Below are 17,185 nucleotides of genomic sequence, written 5' to 3'. Positions count from 1 at the left end.
GTTGCCACCATTAACTCCTTGGCTTATGAAACATCATAACAGTAGGCTTGAGAGTTTAAAGTGTGCTATTTGAATTTAGCAAGATGTAATTTACAGGCATTTGATTTCAGTGTTTTGGCTGTCGAGCACATTCTGAATGTCACCCACCCTCCGAAAATGCCTCTTTCATGTTGCCCTGGAAGTGTCAGTTGTCAAATGTGTCTCCAGCTGAGTTTCCTTTCAAGGCCATTCGAGGTCACATGAGCTGCTTTTTCCTGCAGCATTTTGAAGTCACTTTTTTATCAACTTTGTGCACCACCTTTGTAGCGCATCTCATCAAGTTCGTTGCCATGACAGCAGCTACCACTTTGTGTCACTCTTGTGATGAGAGCAAATGACGTGCATGCATATATCCTAAGAGACATCGTTGAAGTTTAAGTAGTCTAATATCTCAGAATTAGCAAATATGCATCTGTCAACAGCGAAAAAGCAGTCCAAGGATCTTTTCATGATAGCAGATTCCCTGCAGGGAATTCATAACCGGCGAGTGACTGAAGTATCGTACATGATCTAATGCTTCTGGTTGAATGAACCGATTCTGCATTCACTTAGGGAAGACTCAGGGTGAACATAAAATACCGTTGTGACTTAAAGCATGTCACATCTTCTAATTGACTGATAAATTAAGGAAATGCGTTTTTAAAATGACCTTCTAGGTTTTACACGGTATAAAACAACCTAGAGGCTGGTCCTATTTAATGCCTGAAGACTTTTTTCATCAGTCTTGGTAACATCTAATTTTGTCCTTTCAGATCTCACAAGGGCCTGGCATTGAAACAGTGTTCATTTAAAGGGATAGTTCACCCAAAAATGAATATTCTGTCATTCATTGCTCACCCTCATGTCTTTCCAAACCCGTAAGAACACAAATTAAGATATTTTTGATGAAATCTTCGAGCTTTCTGACCCTGCATAGACAGCAACGCAACTACCACGTTCAAGGCCCAGAAAAGGAATTAAGGTAATCAGATTCAACTGTAATAACTGTTATGAAGCTACGAGAATACTTTTTGTGGCCAAAGAAAACAAAAATTATGACTTTATTCAACAATTTCTTGTCAGTTCCATTGGAATACATTATACATTTTTTTGCCCAGATTTTTGTCCAATTTACAGTCTGGGGAAGACAATGCTAGTTGACAGATTTCATAGGAAATAGCGCAGATTATGATGGATTAAAATTTAAATTCTCATTTAGTTTATATTTACTGTTTTTCTCAAACCAGTTTATTGTTTTAAAATCTTTTCAGATTTGAAAAATCTTGTAGTGTATTTCAGCCTTTAGCATCTTGTTTAAGACTATTTTGAGTCATATTTCCCTGACATGGCCAGCTAGGAAAAAAACAGTTGTACAAAAGATTGTTTCCCTGTTTCTAATTTCGGCAAAATGTTTGTCAATTATTGTGTGAAATTGCTCGTTGTTTTTAGATATGGCTGCACGATGAAGGAGGCTCTGTGAGCAGGAGCTTGACTTTCATTTTTCCATTTTCTGTTTCACTGCTTTCTCCAGTTTGCCAGACCTGAAAATTAGCATTGTCAACATCAGTTCTCCCATACCACCCTCAGATTTCACCGACGTGTGTCCGTGAGTCCTCAGAGCCTTGAAGATTACATTGATATACAAGTTAGCATTTTTTTGGTACGTCAATACGGTTTGAATTATTTATATTTTGATAGCAGGCTGTCAGGGAGGTAGTCCCAATGATCACTCACTTCATCAGTTCAACAGCACCTCTCTTCCTGTCTGCCGCTCTTAAATCGATACGTGAAGATGTCTATACACTTTTGAAAGATTCCACCTCCGCAAATAAGCTTCCCGGCTCAGAGAGAGAAGTTCATTGGAGACAAATGGTGCGCATTTCACAGGTAGGCCTTTGCAACCGCAGTGATTTGTTTCATTTCTAATGGGGGCTGAAGTGCTGGGGACCCCAGGCCATTTGCTTTTTGGAGTGGCAGTCTGAGTGAGTACAGCCAGCATCTCTTAACAGCTCTGAAAGAAAAAACCATCAGCACCAACTGAGTTCCTCTCAGACTGGGCTTCCAGAAGACTTTCTCTTTACCTCTTCTCATTACCATACACAGGCTCTACAGATAGAATCTCTAATGCCCACAGGGCACTTAACGCACCACAGAGGTGACTGCTGAAGCTGCCTAATTGGCCGCCCAGGCAAAGCCTTATGGAAGCTACCTGGGTGATTGACAGAGGCCGTGGAGAAAAGGAGATCCCAAGCGGAAGGCTGGATTGTCCTGGCTCCTTTTTAATCATGTCGTTCAGCATTGTCGATAAGAGATGTACTCAGATTAGAGTTCAAGGAGGACGGCCTTGTGCCGTGACTGTGGGATTTACTCAACATGTGAAAGGGATGAATGAATCAGTATTCAGTAGGGGGAGCAGAAGGTTGCAGCAGAAGGCTTCAGCCCTAGCCCTCTTCTCCATATTTAATAAGTAGATCACATTGTTTAGTATGCAGATCGCATAATTATTTTAGAGTAATCACGTGCAGCCAGACTTGTGACTTTACCACAGCATTTACCACTGAGTAAATCTCTTGTAATTTATAGGCACTAATGTTCAAAAGTCTGGGGTCGGTAAGTTTTTTTATTTTTTTTATGTTTTTGAAATAAGACTTACGAAGGCAGCATTTATCTGACCAAAATATCCACAGCCATTACTCCAGGCTTCAGTGTCACATGATCTTTCAGAAATCATTCTATTATCGACAAACATTTCTTATTTTTGATCAATGTTGAAAACCATTCATAGCTGCGTAGCCTATATTTTTTGTGGAAATCATGATGTAATTTTTTTTTAGGATTCTTTGAGTAGAAATTTGAGTAGAAAGTTTGTCCTTTATTGTGATAGGACAGTTAAGTATTTGACAGAGAGAGAAGAGGATGGGATCGGGAAAGATCTGCAAGCCGGGATTCGAACGCTGGATGCCCAAAGCAAAACTGCACTAAATGTCGGTGCACATGCCTATTATTAACATATTGGCTGTTTATCAGTGCTCATGAAGCACATACATATTCTGCATGACCATATTCTACATCCCTAATCCTACCCAATACCTAAACTTAACAACTACCTTGCTAACTATTAATGATCAACAATTTAGGAGTTTATTGAGGCAAAAGTCATAGTTAATGATTTGGTAATAGCGAGAAATGGACCTTAAAATAAAGTGTGAGCAACAATTTCTCTAAATGCCACGCAGTACCTTCGTGAACCACCAGGGGTCTGCTGACCCTCTTTTGAAAGCCCTACAAGCCCTGTAGTTGTAGAGTCTTAAGAATTGAGTGTCCTTATATTACCCACAAAACTTTGCCCATTTCATTGGATCGTTCCCAGATTCCCATGAGATTATTTTGGATTAACACCAGTGTCAGTTCATGTCTGGCTGCTGACAGGATCATTATCTTCTAGGACTTTGCAGGTGCAGTTAAAATTGAAACTCCTGCTGGATCTTTTAGACAGCACAAAGATGGTAATGACCATGAGGAGACAAAGATGTCAAATTAGAGCCATTGAGATACCGATCATAGCTTGCCACCATATGCTTGGTAAACAACTGGTTATGTTACAAAACTATATGTCTAAAACAAATGAACTACAATTGACATAAAGAGAATACAATTAGCCAACAGTTTGCATCTGTGTTTCACTGTAGAAGCTTTCACAGCTAAGAGATCTTGTGAATCTCAAGGACATCTGTGATAACACAGATGAAAGATTTTAGTCAAGAAATTAAGAGTAAAGTACAACAAAGACATCAATTATGGAAAAGATACAAAATAATATTAAAGGATTCGGATGCTGCAGTGGGCACATTTGATTCAATTGGGAGGAAGTGGAAGTGACATCAAACCACTCAGATATTGGCTAGGAAAGGTTGTCCTTCAAAATAATATCAGCAGTTAGACTAAAAATATCATTTGAAATGAAATGTGACTTATTGTTTTATCTGCACCACCTAAGTGATACCAACCAAAAATTAAAGTAGTTTCATGTATTATTTTGCACTGGAATGTGTATTAAATAGTAGATAGGGTAACTTTTGATTTCATGTTGACTTTATAGTGTTGTTATGGTTAAATAAAAATATTACAAAATATTTTTTAATAAATTGAAATAAAACTGAAAGAAATTAAAATAAGTATTAGATGAAAAACGTTAACTGAATTAACTATAAGCTGCCGTGCTAAAATGACTAAAGCTGAAAATATAAAAATAAATAGAATATTAATAAATAAATTAAATACATATAAATAATATTAAAACAACTCTGACTTTAATGTTGAACACGTTAGCACTTTGAAGGAACTGCTAATATTACACTTCATCTCTGGATTAGGTCGTCAAGACGCAGAGCTGCAGTTTAGCTTGCCAAAACCACTCTTTATATTTTTCAAGTCTTAGATCCACAGATGTGTATTAAAACCCAACTTTGATTCATTCTTTGTCATGCATACATAATGGAATGGGATGGTGCAATATGGAAGTCAGACACTGAGGGAAAAGGCAGCTCATTAGTCACCGCTTTCCCGAACGTTCAATTGTGTTACCAGATGCTGGGCCTCATCGCAGATCTCATCTTTAATCAACTGGAGAGCCAGAACAGAGTCTCTCTTTTAAACCGATTGTTTAGAGAAGAGTCGCATTTAATGCCACTCACCCTGTCATCCCTTGCTTGCTCGCTCGTTCAGCTGGACTACGGTGCGCCAGCATTCTTATCAGTTTAGCCCCGTAGTCCTGAAGCGAACGCGACACCGGGTCGACAACATTTGGCTTCATCCACTCAGCCCCAGCTGCACAATGACAGCTTAGATGGGTGTCCCCTCTTGGGATAATGACACATTTACCACTCAAGTGGATCGGGGCAAGTTAGGTACTTCACAGAATGGAGAGAAAAGCTCTGCAAAACGTGCTGCTGCATCTCTGTTTGGTTCCAGCTACACGCGACGTGGATTTTAGGTCAGAGCAGTGAATGAAGTCTGGCTGTAAGAGCAGAGGAACATGGTGCACAGACTGGGGTAATTACCCTTTCCTGGCGAACGGCTCTCCGCCTGATATATAGCCCTGTGTGTGTTGTATACACATTATGGCCTTCAATCATAGCCATGTGGAGTCACCGCAGGAATCGTCAGTCTAAACACCATCTTCCGGCTTAAACCGTGTACCCATATAATGCTTGGCTCAAACATGTTTCTCGTTTTGTGAAGCCACCAAAATGGACTTAAAGAAAATGATAAACTTGTATCATTAAACATTCTTAAAAAGGTCTTAATTCACCCTTCTCCAAATTAAGGTCAATAAAGATCTTAAATCAGACTGGAAATCTTTGACTTCACCCAAAAATAGAAATTCTGTCATTAATTACTCACCCTCATGTTGTTCCAAACCCATAAAATGTTCGTTCATCTTCAGAACACAAATTAATATATTTTTGATGAAATTTGAGAGCTTTCTGACTCCATAGACAGCAAGGGTCCTACCACGTTCAATGCCAAGAAAAGGTACCATTGGTTTTCCATAGTAGCATACATTAGCCCATGATAACCACAGTTAAAACCACATTTAAAGAACCTTAATACCATGGTAAAAATGTAAATATATGGTTTCTAGGTACTTATATTAAAAACAGTGGTCTAAACACTATAGCTTAATCACGAAAAATACTGTAATTATATTCCATTACTCCTTTAATACATTTAATACATGTCTACATTAATAATATAATAAGATTCGGTATGAATATTCCACATTTCTGCCACAATATAGTGCAGTAAATCCATGGTAAATTATGGTGATTTGTAGATTGAAAGCCTTCTGACTGTATCGTTGCGCAGTGTTTCTCCTGTTTGTCAGCGCTGTTTCATCTCGCTTTAAACTATATCTACATCTGGATCTCACGTGCTGTTTAGCGGTCATGTGACCGAATCCTATGATTTAGTAAAAGCATCTACTCTGTTTTGTTCTGCTTTTTGCACATTATGTTGGAATAATTATCACTATCGTTTTATCGCCAAGCCCTAAAGTTTCTTCATGGAACCATCAGTGCCAGTGAATATCCTTGATTTTAGGAGTGTAGGATGGGTTATGTGAGTGTTTTTGGAAATAAAATGGAATACTGTTGACTGACTTTTTTGCTTACTGCATCACCCTGGATCTGGCTAAGGTTTAAAGGCACAAATAAGCCACGTAATTACTGTGCGGCAACCATAATATCTTTTAAGACATGCTGATCACTGAGTAAGGGGGCTAATCTGAAATCTCATTCAGCCATTTAATCAAACGTGTTTGTGCACTGAACACACATTTACACATGATATGATGTGACATATTGGCTCGCATGAGCATCTTCAAAGTATTATGTGTAAAGCAGTAGTTTCTGAATTAGTGGTGATTTCTAAGGCGAGCACCACTCTTACGTTTGCTCAGTTTTTGCTGTGTCTCATTCATTTGTGCAATGGACCTGAATGATACATGTTATGACTTTTTGATGATAAATTACGAGGACAAAAAAGATAAATATTTAACAATAATAATAAAATTTATGAATGAATTATTCAAAATAATTTCAATAACATGCATTTTAAAAAATTACATGGGATGATTGTTTGTTTCAGGCTGACCTTAATTGAAATATGCATCGAGGAATTCTTTATCTTTAACATCAACACCGTTTTCTTAAACACAAAAACTGCTGCAAAAAATGCAATTTGTTAATCTCACTATGCATTCATTCTGTGTGGGATTTTTTCCGCATGCATTTATTGGCTCTGGAATGAACAAGTAATTAACAGGTGAGAATACACATAAGTGGCAGTCTCTATGTGAGAACTGGCACTCTGTAATTGCCTTTAGTTTTAAGATGGCAGTTTATGGCAGCTCCTAATGGCGTTTCAGTGTCCCATAACATACACACTCCACTGGTATATCTGTCAAATTAATGAATCGTCTAGACACGTGAATTTATGTTAAATAATGCAGGAGGAATGCAGGTAGCACCTACCCTGATCAGTCCACTTCTTCTCTTCATCTACTCTTGTCTTCTTACCAGTCTGTCAGACAGTTTTACAGGAGCTTGCTGGCATAAAGGCTTGATTGAGCTCATGGCTGAATGAAATTTCCTCATTTTCCAAACACTAGTCTGAATAGGCCACTTGCTGCCCAGTTATTTGTCACGAGAGCTGTATCTGTGTGTCTGTGACTTATTTCTGTGCTTTTTTGGACTGCAGACAGTAGTGTGTGTAAGAGAGCATAGGCTGTTATCATCGACAAACAGTGAGGGGTGAGATAAGTGGAATGCTTCGGGCCATTCTCGCTCACTCTCTCTCTCTCTGTTTTAGTCGGTACATTGTTTCTCTACAGTCCAACTCCTGCTCTGTTCCTCCAGTTTCTCTTCTTTAAGCCTCACTGAACCCCACCGAGCCAAGCTGTGCCCTAGACCCTATCTATCGATCTATCGATCTCTCTATCGATCGTTCTATCTATCGTTCTATTGTTCTATCCACCTACTTATTAAATGTAATTTAATGAAAATAATTTTACAATAAAATGTATACAAATAAAGTTTATTATATGCTTGTGAATGTGCATATTAACTATTTTAATAAAATAAATTAAATGTAAGTTTATTTTACAGTTTTTCTCAGTGGCTTTGGTGCATTTCTCAAAACAGTTTGCACAAAGAGCACCACACAATAGATTACCCGCAAAAGCCTGTAACTTACTCAAAATCTTTAGTTAATCTAAACAAAAGTAAGTATTTATGTTAATGAACATATCAGTGCCATCAGAATGAAAAGTCCTTGTGTCATTGTTCACAAACAATGTCACTGGTTCACAAACTATAAACACCGGTTTCTTTTTGTAAGATGGCCATTCTTACATACGACAGGGCCACTCTTATTTCTATTGGTGCACAATGCACTAACCTTTCGCCGTTTTTGAACCCGGACCCATCCTGGCCAAGCGAGATCCTGAGGAGGAACAAAGGACGCGACCCGTACCGGCGTCCTCGAGGGAAACGAGCCGGCGTCAGGAACAGGCTGAGGGCACGCGCACACCGCGCTCCCTTACCAAGTGTCCTGCTAGCCAATGTCCAGTCGCTGGATAACAAACTCGATGACCTCAGGGCAAGAGTCAGGTTCCAGAGGGACATTCGGGACTGTTTACAAACAGAGGCTGAAACAAGAAGCCCCGGTGCAGAGGGAGGTCCAACGCTGGATGGACCAATCGGTGGCCGCTCTGCAGGACGCGCTAGATGACGCAGACTGGGACATGTTCCGGCGCAGCTCTGATGACGCCAGCTTGTTTACGGAAGCGGTTGTGGGATTTATAGAGAAACTAATGGATGATACGGTGCAGAAAACCATCATCAGGACGTTTCCCAACCAGAAGCCGTGGGTGGATAAAACCATCCGCGACGCCCTGAGATCCCGCTCCGCTGCCTACAACACAGGGCTCATCACCGGGAACATGGATGACTACAAGGCTGCATCTTACAGCGTGCGCAGATCGGTGAAGGAGGCGAAGCAGCGCTACGGGAGGAAACTAGAGTCGCAATTCCAACATGGCGGCTCTAGGAGCCTGTGGCAGGGACTTAGAACCATCACGGACTATAAAACACCACCCTCCAGATCGGGGAATGCGGACGCTTCTCTGGCTGACGAGCTGAACACTTTTTATGCTCGCTTCGAGGCTGCAGCTAATCACGCTAGCGGCGCTAGCAGTGCTAACCGCATGCACGCTGAGGAAGCCGGTGAGGACAACGTGTTCACCATCACGGAGCATGACGTGAGGAGGGCATTCAGGAGAGTGAACATCAGGAAGGCAGCAGGACCAGATGGCATCACAGGTCGGGTTCTGAAGGCCTGCGCTGACCAGCTAGCACCGGTGTTCACCGAGATCTTCAACCTCTCCCTGGAACAGTCCATAGTCCCCTCATGCTTTAAGCAGTCCACCATTGTTCCTGTCCCCAAGAAACCGCAGCCCACCTGCCTAAACGACTATCGCCCTGTAGCCCTCACATCAGTGGTGATGAAGTGCTTTGAGAGACTGGTCAGAGACTTCATCATTGCATCACTACCAGACACACTGGATCCACTACAGTTTGCGTACAGACATAACCGCTCCACGGAGGATGCCATCTCACACCTCCTCCACACCACAACAAGTCACCTGGACTGCAGAAAAGGGAATTATGTAAAAATGCTGTTTGTGGACTACAGTTCAGCGTTTAACACCATAATTCCCTCCACACTCACCTCCAAGTTGGAGGTCCTTGGTCTCAGCACATACTTGTGCCAATGGATCTCCAGCTTCCTGAAGGACAGACAGCAAGCCGTACGGATGGGTAAACACACCTCATCCTCCATCACCCTAAGCACTGGAGCCCCTCAAGGTTGTGTTCTGAGCCCCCTGCTGTACTCACTGTACACTTATGACTGTGTGGCCACTTCCAACTCCACCACCATCATCAAGTTTGCCGATGACACTGTTGTGTTGGGCCTGATCTCAGACAACGACGAGACGGCCTACATACAGGAGATTAAGAACCTGGAGAGTTGGTGCCAGGTGAATAGTCTACACCTGAACATCAGCAAAACTAAGGAGCTGATAGTGGACTTCAGTACGAAGCAGGAGCGGTCATACCAGCCGATCACGATCAACGGGACTCCAGTGGAGAGAGTGGACAGCTTCAGATACCTGGGTGTTCACATCACGCAGGACTTGACTTGGTCCTGTCATACCAGCACCCTGGTGAAGAAGGCCAGGCAGCGTCTGTACCATCTGAGACGCTTAAAGGACTTTAGACTTCCCTCACGGGTGATTAAGACTTTTTACACCTGCACCATCGAGAGCGTCCTGATGGGCAGCATCACTTCCTGGTTCGGGAAATGCACTATGCAGGACAGACGAGCCCTCCAGAGGGTGGTGCGTTCAGCGGAACGTACCATTCACACCGAGCTCCCTGACCTGCAGGACAGCTACAGCAAGCGGTGCCTGACCAGGGCCAGGAAGATAGTGAAGGACCTCAGCCATCCCAACAATGGACTCTTTTCTCTGCTGCGTTCAGGGAGACGCTTCCGCTCCATGAAGGCGAACACAGAGAGAATGAGGAGGAGCTTCTTCCCGCAGGCCATTCGGAGTCTTAACCTCTCTCCACTCTAATCACATCACCCCACACTTCCACTTTGCACATTTTCAAATACAATCTGCACTAATTTGTAGAAGGTTACGTAAGGATAAATGAGTGGGACTTACATACCATTTGTCTTTGTCTTTAGTATTCCTTTTACTCACTTATACACTTTACTGCACTGCACAGCACACGGACACTTTATCACTGACATACACTTTACTTTTTACAGAATCTATATAGAATCATATTCTATTTTTATTCTTCATATCTATTTTTATTCTCATATCTATTTGTTATTTTATTTTATTGCTAGTTTATTTCTGTATATATGTTTACTGTACTTTTTCTGTAAACTTGAGGTTTTTCTTAATTTTGTTGGACAATTTGTTGGACAGTCGTACAATACATTTCACTACATGTCGTACTATGTATGTATATGTATGTGACAAATACAATTTGAATTTGAATTTGAAACAAGATAGTTAAAATGCTTAGTCATGTCGTCAATATAACAGTGCACTCTGTTAGTGTGTAAACTATGACAACAGTTTGGATGACAGTTAATGTACTGAAGTGCAGAAGACTGCACTTCTTATGTATGCCATATTTCCTTTCAAAAGTACAAATTTGCACATTACTGTGCGTGTGATGTTGACTGAAAGAGACTGTTTCGAAATGTTTGAATTATTGAGGATATGGTCGATCTCTCAATATTTAGCTGGACCCTTCAGCCATTTTAAGGCAACATGGTCCACAATAGTGGCCCTTATTTAATCTGATATGCGCCTATGTCCTTGGCCATTCCTGCCTCTTCCTCTGTTTGCCTCTGTACCCTTCCACCATACATCCTTACTCCTCTTCTTCCTCTCGGCTGTTGACTCTGATCATTTTCGGGATGTTCATCCATTGTCATAATTTGTAACTCTTGTGTTGTCCTCTGTCTATATTTATGCTTTCCAGTTGAAGGTTCATGAGATGCACCTTTGAGCTATTTCAGAGAACTGGTTTATAATTGGTTGATCTATATTCTCTTCATTAGTGAAAGTCAAGATTCACTTGCACAATTCATGGCAAATTTACAAAAAGTCTAATAGAAATGTGTAGAAAATATGCTTGACAGTTTATGACAACTAGATCAACCATTTTGCATTTACCGTAATGACTTATACGATGAACTAATGAGGTTTTGAGGGGTAAGACAGTTGCACAGAGAACTATATAATATATTTTGAGCAACATGATATTAGCAACTGATAATGTAGGAAAATGCAGACAAATGTACAAATTCAGTTGCATGAATATACCAAAGCAATCGCAACTTGTTCAAAAGAATGAGACAGTGCTTTTATGATGTGCAAAATTGACTAGATGATGTAAAAAATTAATATAATTAATATGTATGGTATATTGTATTTTATTAATATGTAAAAACAAGGTACTACACTTAAGTATAATAAAGTGTTATATGTATGTTTGTATATATAATATTAATTGATTTACATTAATGTATTACATTTGGGTGGTGATGGCACAGTGGATAAGACACATGCCTTTGGTGTGAGAGACCCGGGTTCGAATCCACTGTGAGACACCAATGTGTCGCTGAGCAAGACACTTAACCCCTAGTTGCTCCAGAGGCGTGCGACCTCTGACATATATAGCAATTGTAAGTCGCTTTGGATAAAAGCGTCAGCTAAATGAATAAATGTAAATGTACATTTGTATTGTGTAATTTTAATTATCATACCACTAAATAAAATGTATTATTTTTTTCTACATTATAAACTTAAGTACACAAAGCTTGGCTAAAATTCAATACTATCCATTTTATAATATTAGGGTTTTTGTTTATTTTACATAAGTGTTTCGTAATAAGAAGCTGTACTTGCACTGATGTCAGATGTGTCATTTATTTGTTGTGTAATATAATCAATTTAGTCATTTCCAACAAAAATACTACATTGTGATATGTAACCTACTGTTATGATGATATAAAATTACTCATACCCCAGCGTTTTTCTGTAACACTGGAAGGCAAGTCTTACTGAAGGGCACTGTGTTAAATCAAGATTGATTCATTCATTTGGTAGGAACACTCGAGAATCAAGAGGCGAAGATCGCCGGTCTTTTTTTGGATCCTTGGCTGAACCTGCGTCGTTATCATTCTCGTGATGTCAGATTTACTGTTGAAATTTGGCCAGCGAGCCGTGAGTCAGAGCGGCACAGCTGACTGCGTAGTGGAAGGCGGGTGTGGGTGGCCGGCGCTACTGTATGGCAACTTCATGTGCCAGCTTCATCTTCATCATAATCAGGCCCGCAGGCACGAAGCAGAGATTGCCGAAGCTGCACACATCACACTCTGCTCGTCTTATGAGGTCAGGAGGACACACTCTTAGATCTTGCTTTCATCATCCTGGGAAAGTCAACACAGGATGAAGAAAGCTAGCAAACTTCACCCTGCCCTCCTCCCCCGGGAAGGCTGTCTTGCTCCCATTAGCGTGTCATTGCTCTGCTAATTAAACCCACAAACAGAATGTAAGGACAGGAAGTGGGTATGGCATTTTTAGTAAGCAATTATGCTCGCACATTTAAAACGGCTTAATCTGCAGGAAGGGAGGCTGGGTGTGATCTTCTGTCCAATATTGACTCAGGACTTGTGATGCCAGCGCAGTGATTACTCAGCCTCAGTCCGTTCTAAAGCCATCGTTCTTCAGCACCAATCTCCACTTGCAGGCTGACACATCCAGTAGTCAATCACAGCCACTCATCCAAATTACATTTTCTGAACCTTTCTTTACACTTCTGTGCTTTGATGTACTCGCGTTTCTAATTACTGCTGTTTGCTGAGGCGCTAGTGCTCATACTAGTCCTGATGTGATTGATATATGAAATCATGCTGCTTGTTGAGTGGCGTGCTTCTACTTTTCTAAGCAGTCAGATTATTTATTTATTTTCAGATGCAAAGACAGACAGACAAAAAACATACTGTCTATTTTAATTAATTTAGCATCTACTCAGAACACCTTAGCAACCACCTTGAACCAGGGTTATTATAGTTTTGCATTTTTCATTAGTTTTTATTTTTATTTCGTTTTGACTTTTTGTTTTCAAATTCAGTTTAGTTTTAATTAGTTTTTAAAGTGAGTTTGCTAGTTTAGTTTAGTTTTTATTTTTTTGAAAATGCTTAGTTTTAGTTTAGTTTTTATTAGTTTTAGTGTTAGTTTTAGTCTTTTTTTCTAATTTGGGTTATTTGTCAGGGGCAAGATTCAAAAAGGTCAGAAAAAGTATTGTGTAATAATAACTCAACAAAACCATCATACAATTTTATAAAATATTTATTCAACAATAACACCAGTACATAAAATGTACATATGGGCACAAATATGTATGTAAACCGTCTCCGCAGTAAGTGCAAAATGTGTAAGTGACGTACGTGTGCGCGAGTGAGCAAGAGTGTGTGTGTGTGTGTGTGTGTGTGTGTATATGTATGTGTGTGTGTGTGCACGAGTGAGTGAGCATGTGTGTGTGTGTGCGAGTGAGCAAGAGTGTGTGTGTGTGTGTGTGTGTGTGTGTGTGTGTGTGTGTGTGTGTGTGCGAGAGTGTGTGAGCATGTGTGAGTGTTTGCGCGTGCGATCGCGAGTGAGCAAGAGTGTGTGTGTGTGTGTGTGTGTGTGTGTGTGTGTGTGTGTGCGAGTGAGCAAGAGTGTGTGTGTGTGTGTGTGTGTGTGTGTGCGAGAGTGTGTGAGTATGTGTGAGTGTGAGAGTGTGTGAGCATGTGTGAGTGTTTGCGCGTGCGATCGCGAGTGAGCAAGAGTGTGTGTGTGTGTGTGTGTGTGTGTGTGCGAGTGAGCAAGAGTGTGTGTGTGTGTGTTGCTTGAGTGTGTGTGTGTGCGAGAGTATGTGAGCATGTGTAAGAATACCTCTTACAAAATCCACACGCCGTACCAAAAATCTACACATGTTCTAGAATTCACACCCTACAAATACCACAGCTGTACAATTTTCACACCCTATACTAAATTTACCCTATAGCCTACAGTCAATAGCCTACTCATCTGGATTGAAGCAGCAAACATTCAGTGTAAAAGTAAAAAAATTACATATTATTTTATATTTGAATCACAGCTTATATAGTGTTTTGACATCGACAACCACAACCAAAAAGTGCATTTTACCTCAAACTTACGACTAGTTAACTTTCTAAAGAAGATAATCGCTTCTCGGGTCAACATTAACACACTGACAAAATTATATTCAGAATTTAAAATATTTTTGTATCACTTTTTAATGTTTGATTGAAGGTGTTCAAGAGATGGAGATACCAACCTTTCGCGAACTTTCAACGTCAAACGAACTCGTTCTCATGGAGACGCGGTGTGCACGGAGGGGAGGGGCTGTGTGTGTGTGTGTGCGCGCGCGCGCGCATGTGAGAGACACATGAGTGACAGAGAGGCGGAGGGAGAGCAGGGAAAGGAAATGCAGCTGAACGAATACGCTGAATGTTCTAAATAGCGTTAAAAAATTAAAGACCTTGACAAAGACGAAAACTAAGGACATTTACTCTATAATTTTATTTTATTTTAGTTAGTTTTGCCAAACACACATTACAGTTTTAGTTAGTTATCGTTTTTTTGTAATGCCTCGTTTTTATTTTTATTTCAGTTAACGACAATGTTTTTTCCCACCTAGTTTTCGTTTTTTCGTTCGTTTTCGTTAACGATTATAACCTTGCCTTGAACGCACTAGCAAGTTCTACATGGGCAAGCACTGTTTGTGTTTCCTTTAATCCAATGTAATATAGGCCTAGTTATTTTTAGCTTTTCACATACCAAGACCATACATATTTTTTTTCCAGCACAAATGAACTCCATATGTTCATGTTCAGAACAAACTTGGTTTTAAAATTAAATGAACTGATAATGTTGTCTGGCTCTCAGGATTGTAGGGCTTCATCAAGGTTGAGCTTCAACATCTGTTGTTTTCTGAACCACCGCACCAGAAGAGTGTTAAGCCAGAACTAGTAGGCTACAAGAAACAAAACTCAGTCTGTCTGGTATGGTTCAGATTTGGATCAGAATTAGGGATTTGTTTCGCATTTGTTCTATTTTTATAAATTTTTTACTTGCTTTTTGTGTGTGTGTTCTCAGAAGGTTTGCATTGTTAAACTTGCGATCCACTGGGCATCTACACGTTCAGGTTTTTTGTCACTCTCAATGCTATAAAGAGTTAGCTGTTATTTCTCTTAAAAGCCCAGTGCCTTGTGAGTCCTGTGGGGTAAAGAAAGGCATTTCATTTTCTGTAGCAGACCTGGGATAATTTAGCACTGTGGAATGAATCACATCTGAGGGTCATTTTCTGGAACGCTCCTTTGAGATACATGCTGAGCTTTAGAAATGGCTATAGCAATGGACATTAAAACACAGAGTAATGAAGACAGAGTGCCCCGAGAAGAATGAATCTCCTTCTCTTTCACACATAAATCCTTTAGTTTTTACAAAGTAAAATTCGTGTGGGATGTCAAGAAGTATTAGCTATCACACTAGGTCAAAATAAGCCACTGGTATTTGTCTTTGGCTTATGCTTTAATATCTTGTTTGCAATAGGATGGTTTCTCAAGCTCTCCATTGTTGACATGGAAGACAATCCTGCATTTTGTACCCAAACCGGCTTCTGTGAAAAATGTGGATTATTGCAAGATCCTCAGAGATAAAACCTCTCTTTGATCAAGGCATTGACAAAAACCCATCATCCTTGGTAAACATTTAGTGTTTTTATTTATTTTATTTTTTTTTTTGCTGCTCATAGGTTGCTTTTTCATTGGATTTATGGCTTATCGGTTTTCTTGGTCTCTTTTAAGGATTAGCAGTCTCAGATGTAACTTTCTGTCCATCAAAAGAATCCTCAAAAAAAAAAAAACAACAACAACAAAAAAAAACCAACAACACATTTCATGGTTTCCTCAAAAATAATAAGGATTGTGTTTAGAGCACTAAATCAGCATTTTAGAATAACTCGTGAAGGATCATGACACTGAAGACTGTAGTAATGGCTGCTGAAAATTCAGCTTCATTGCAGGATATATAGCATGCGGGATGTGATATTATAGTGTCCTTTTCTTAGGAGCTAATTCTTAAAAGCTGAAGATGTAATCAAGTGTCCTTTTGCTCTTCATTTAATCTTATATCTAGGTGAAGGAGTGGAGATATTAAAGTGATGTCATTTATGGTTAATTTTTTTCATTAAAAAAGTTCCACTGAACCGATCAATATTTTATCAAAGTAGCAGAGTCTAGTGTACGTTCAAAGGACTATCATACACTTCAATCTGACAGCATTTATTATGTTGTTGTCCTTCTTCTGTAAACACCAGATAGAATGGACCTGTAATCAAATATGTCTTAAAATAACCTCAAACCGGTCGACTGAAGATGGCCGGGACTGAGTCAGGACTCAAACAGGGAAAATAATTACAGTTGATTTGCTAATGAATAGTTAGTTACTCATGGTGAAATGTAATTTGGGGTCTTATTCTGTTCTTGGAGTTCAAGTGGATATTTGTTTTAGAGTGAAAAGTACTGAGGCAGAACTAATAAAAAACACAGCGGTGCTCCGGCACGAATTTGTGTGGCTTTTTGCCACTTTTTTTTGGTCAGTATCATTTCTTTTCTTTGTTTCTCATTACATACTGATTGACTTGAATACCCACGGATCCCGGCCTAATTTTAGTTAGGTTTTGTGGGGTGATGAGCGGCCTCGCTGAAACCTCTCCACAAGTGATTATTTTTTATTCCCTCAGTGTTGAAATAAAGTGAAACAACCCATGCAATAAAATGGCAAAGATTTTAATGGATTATAATAGCAGTAAATTGGCTTCTTATATTAGATATCCCAGAAGAGTTTTCTGTTACCAAGAAAGCTGCTTAGTTTTTCTCTCATTTTATGTATTTGAATACATTTTTTGCCCTCTACCAACTGTCCATATTTAACTGTCCATTCATT

This window comes from Barbus barbus, assembly GCF_936440315.1.
Source record: "Barbus barbus genome assembly, chromosome: 31".
NCBI lineage: Eukaryota > Metazoa > Chordata > Actinopteri > Cypriniformes > Cyprinidae > Barbus > Barbus barbus.
Note: the sequence above shows the minus strand (reverse complement) of the source record.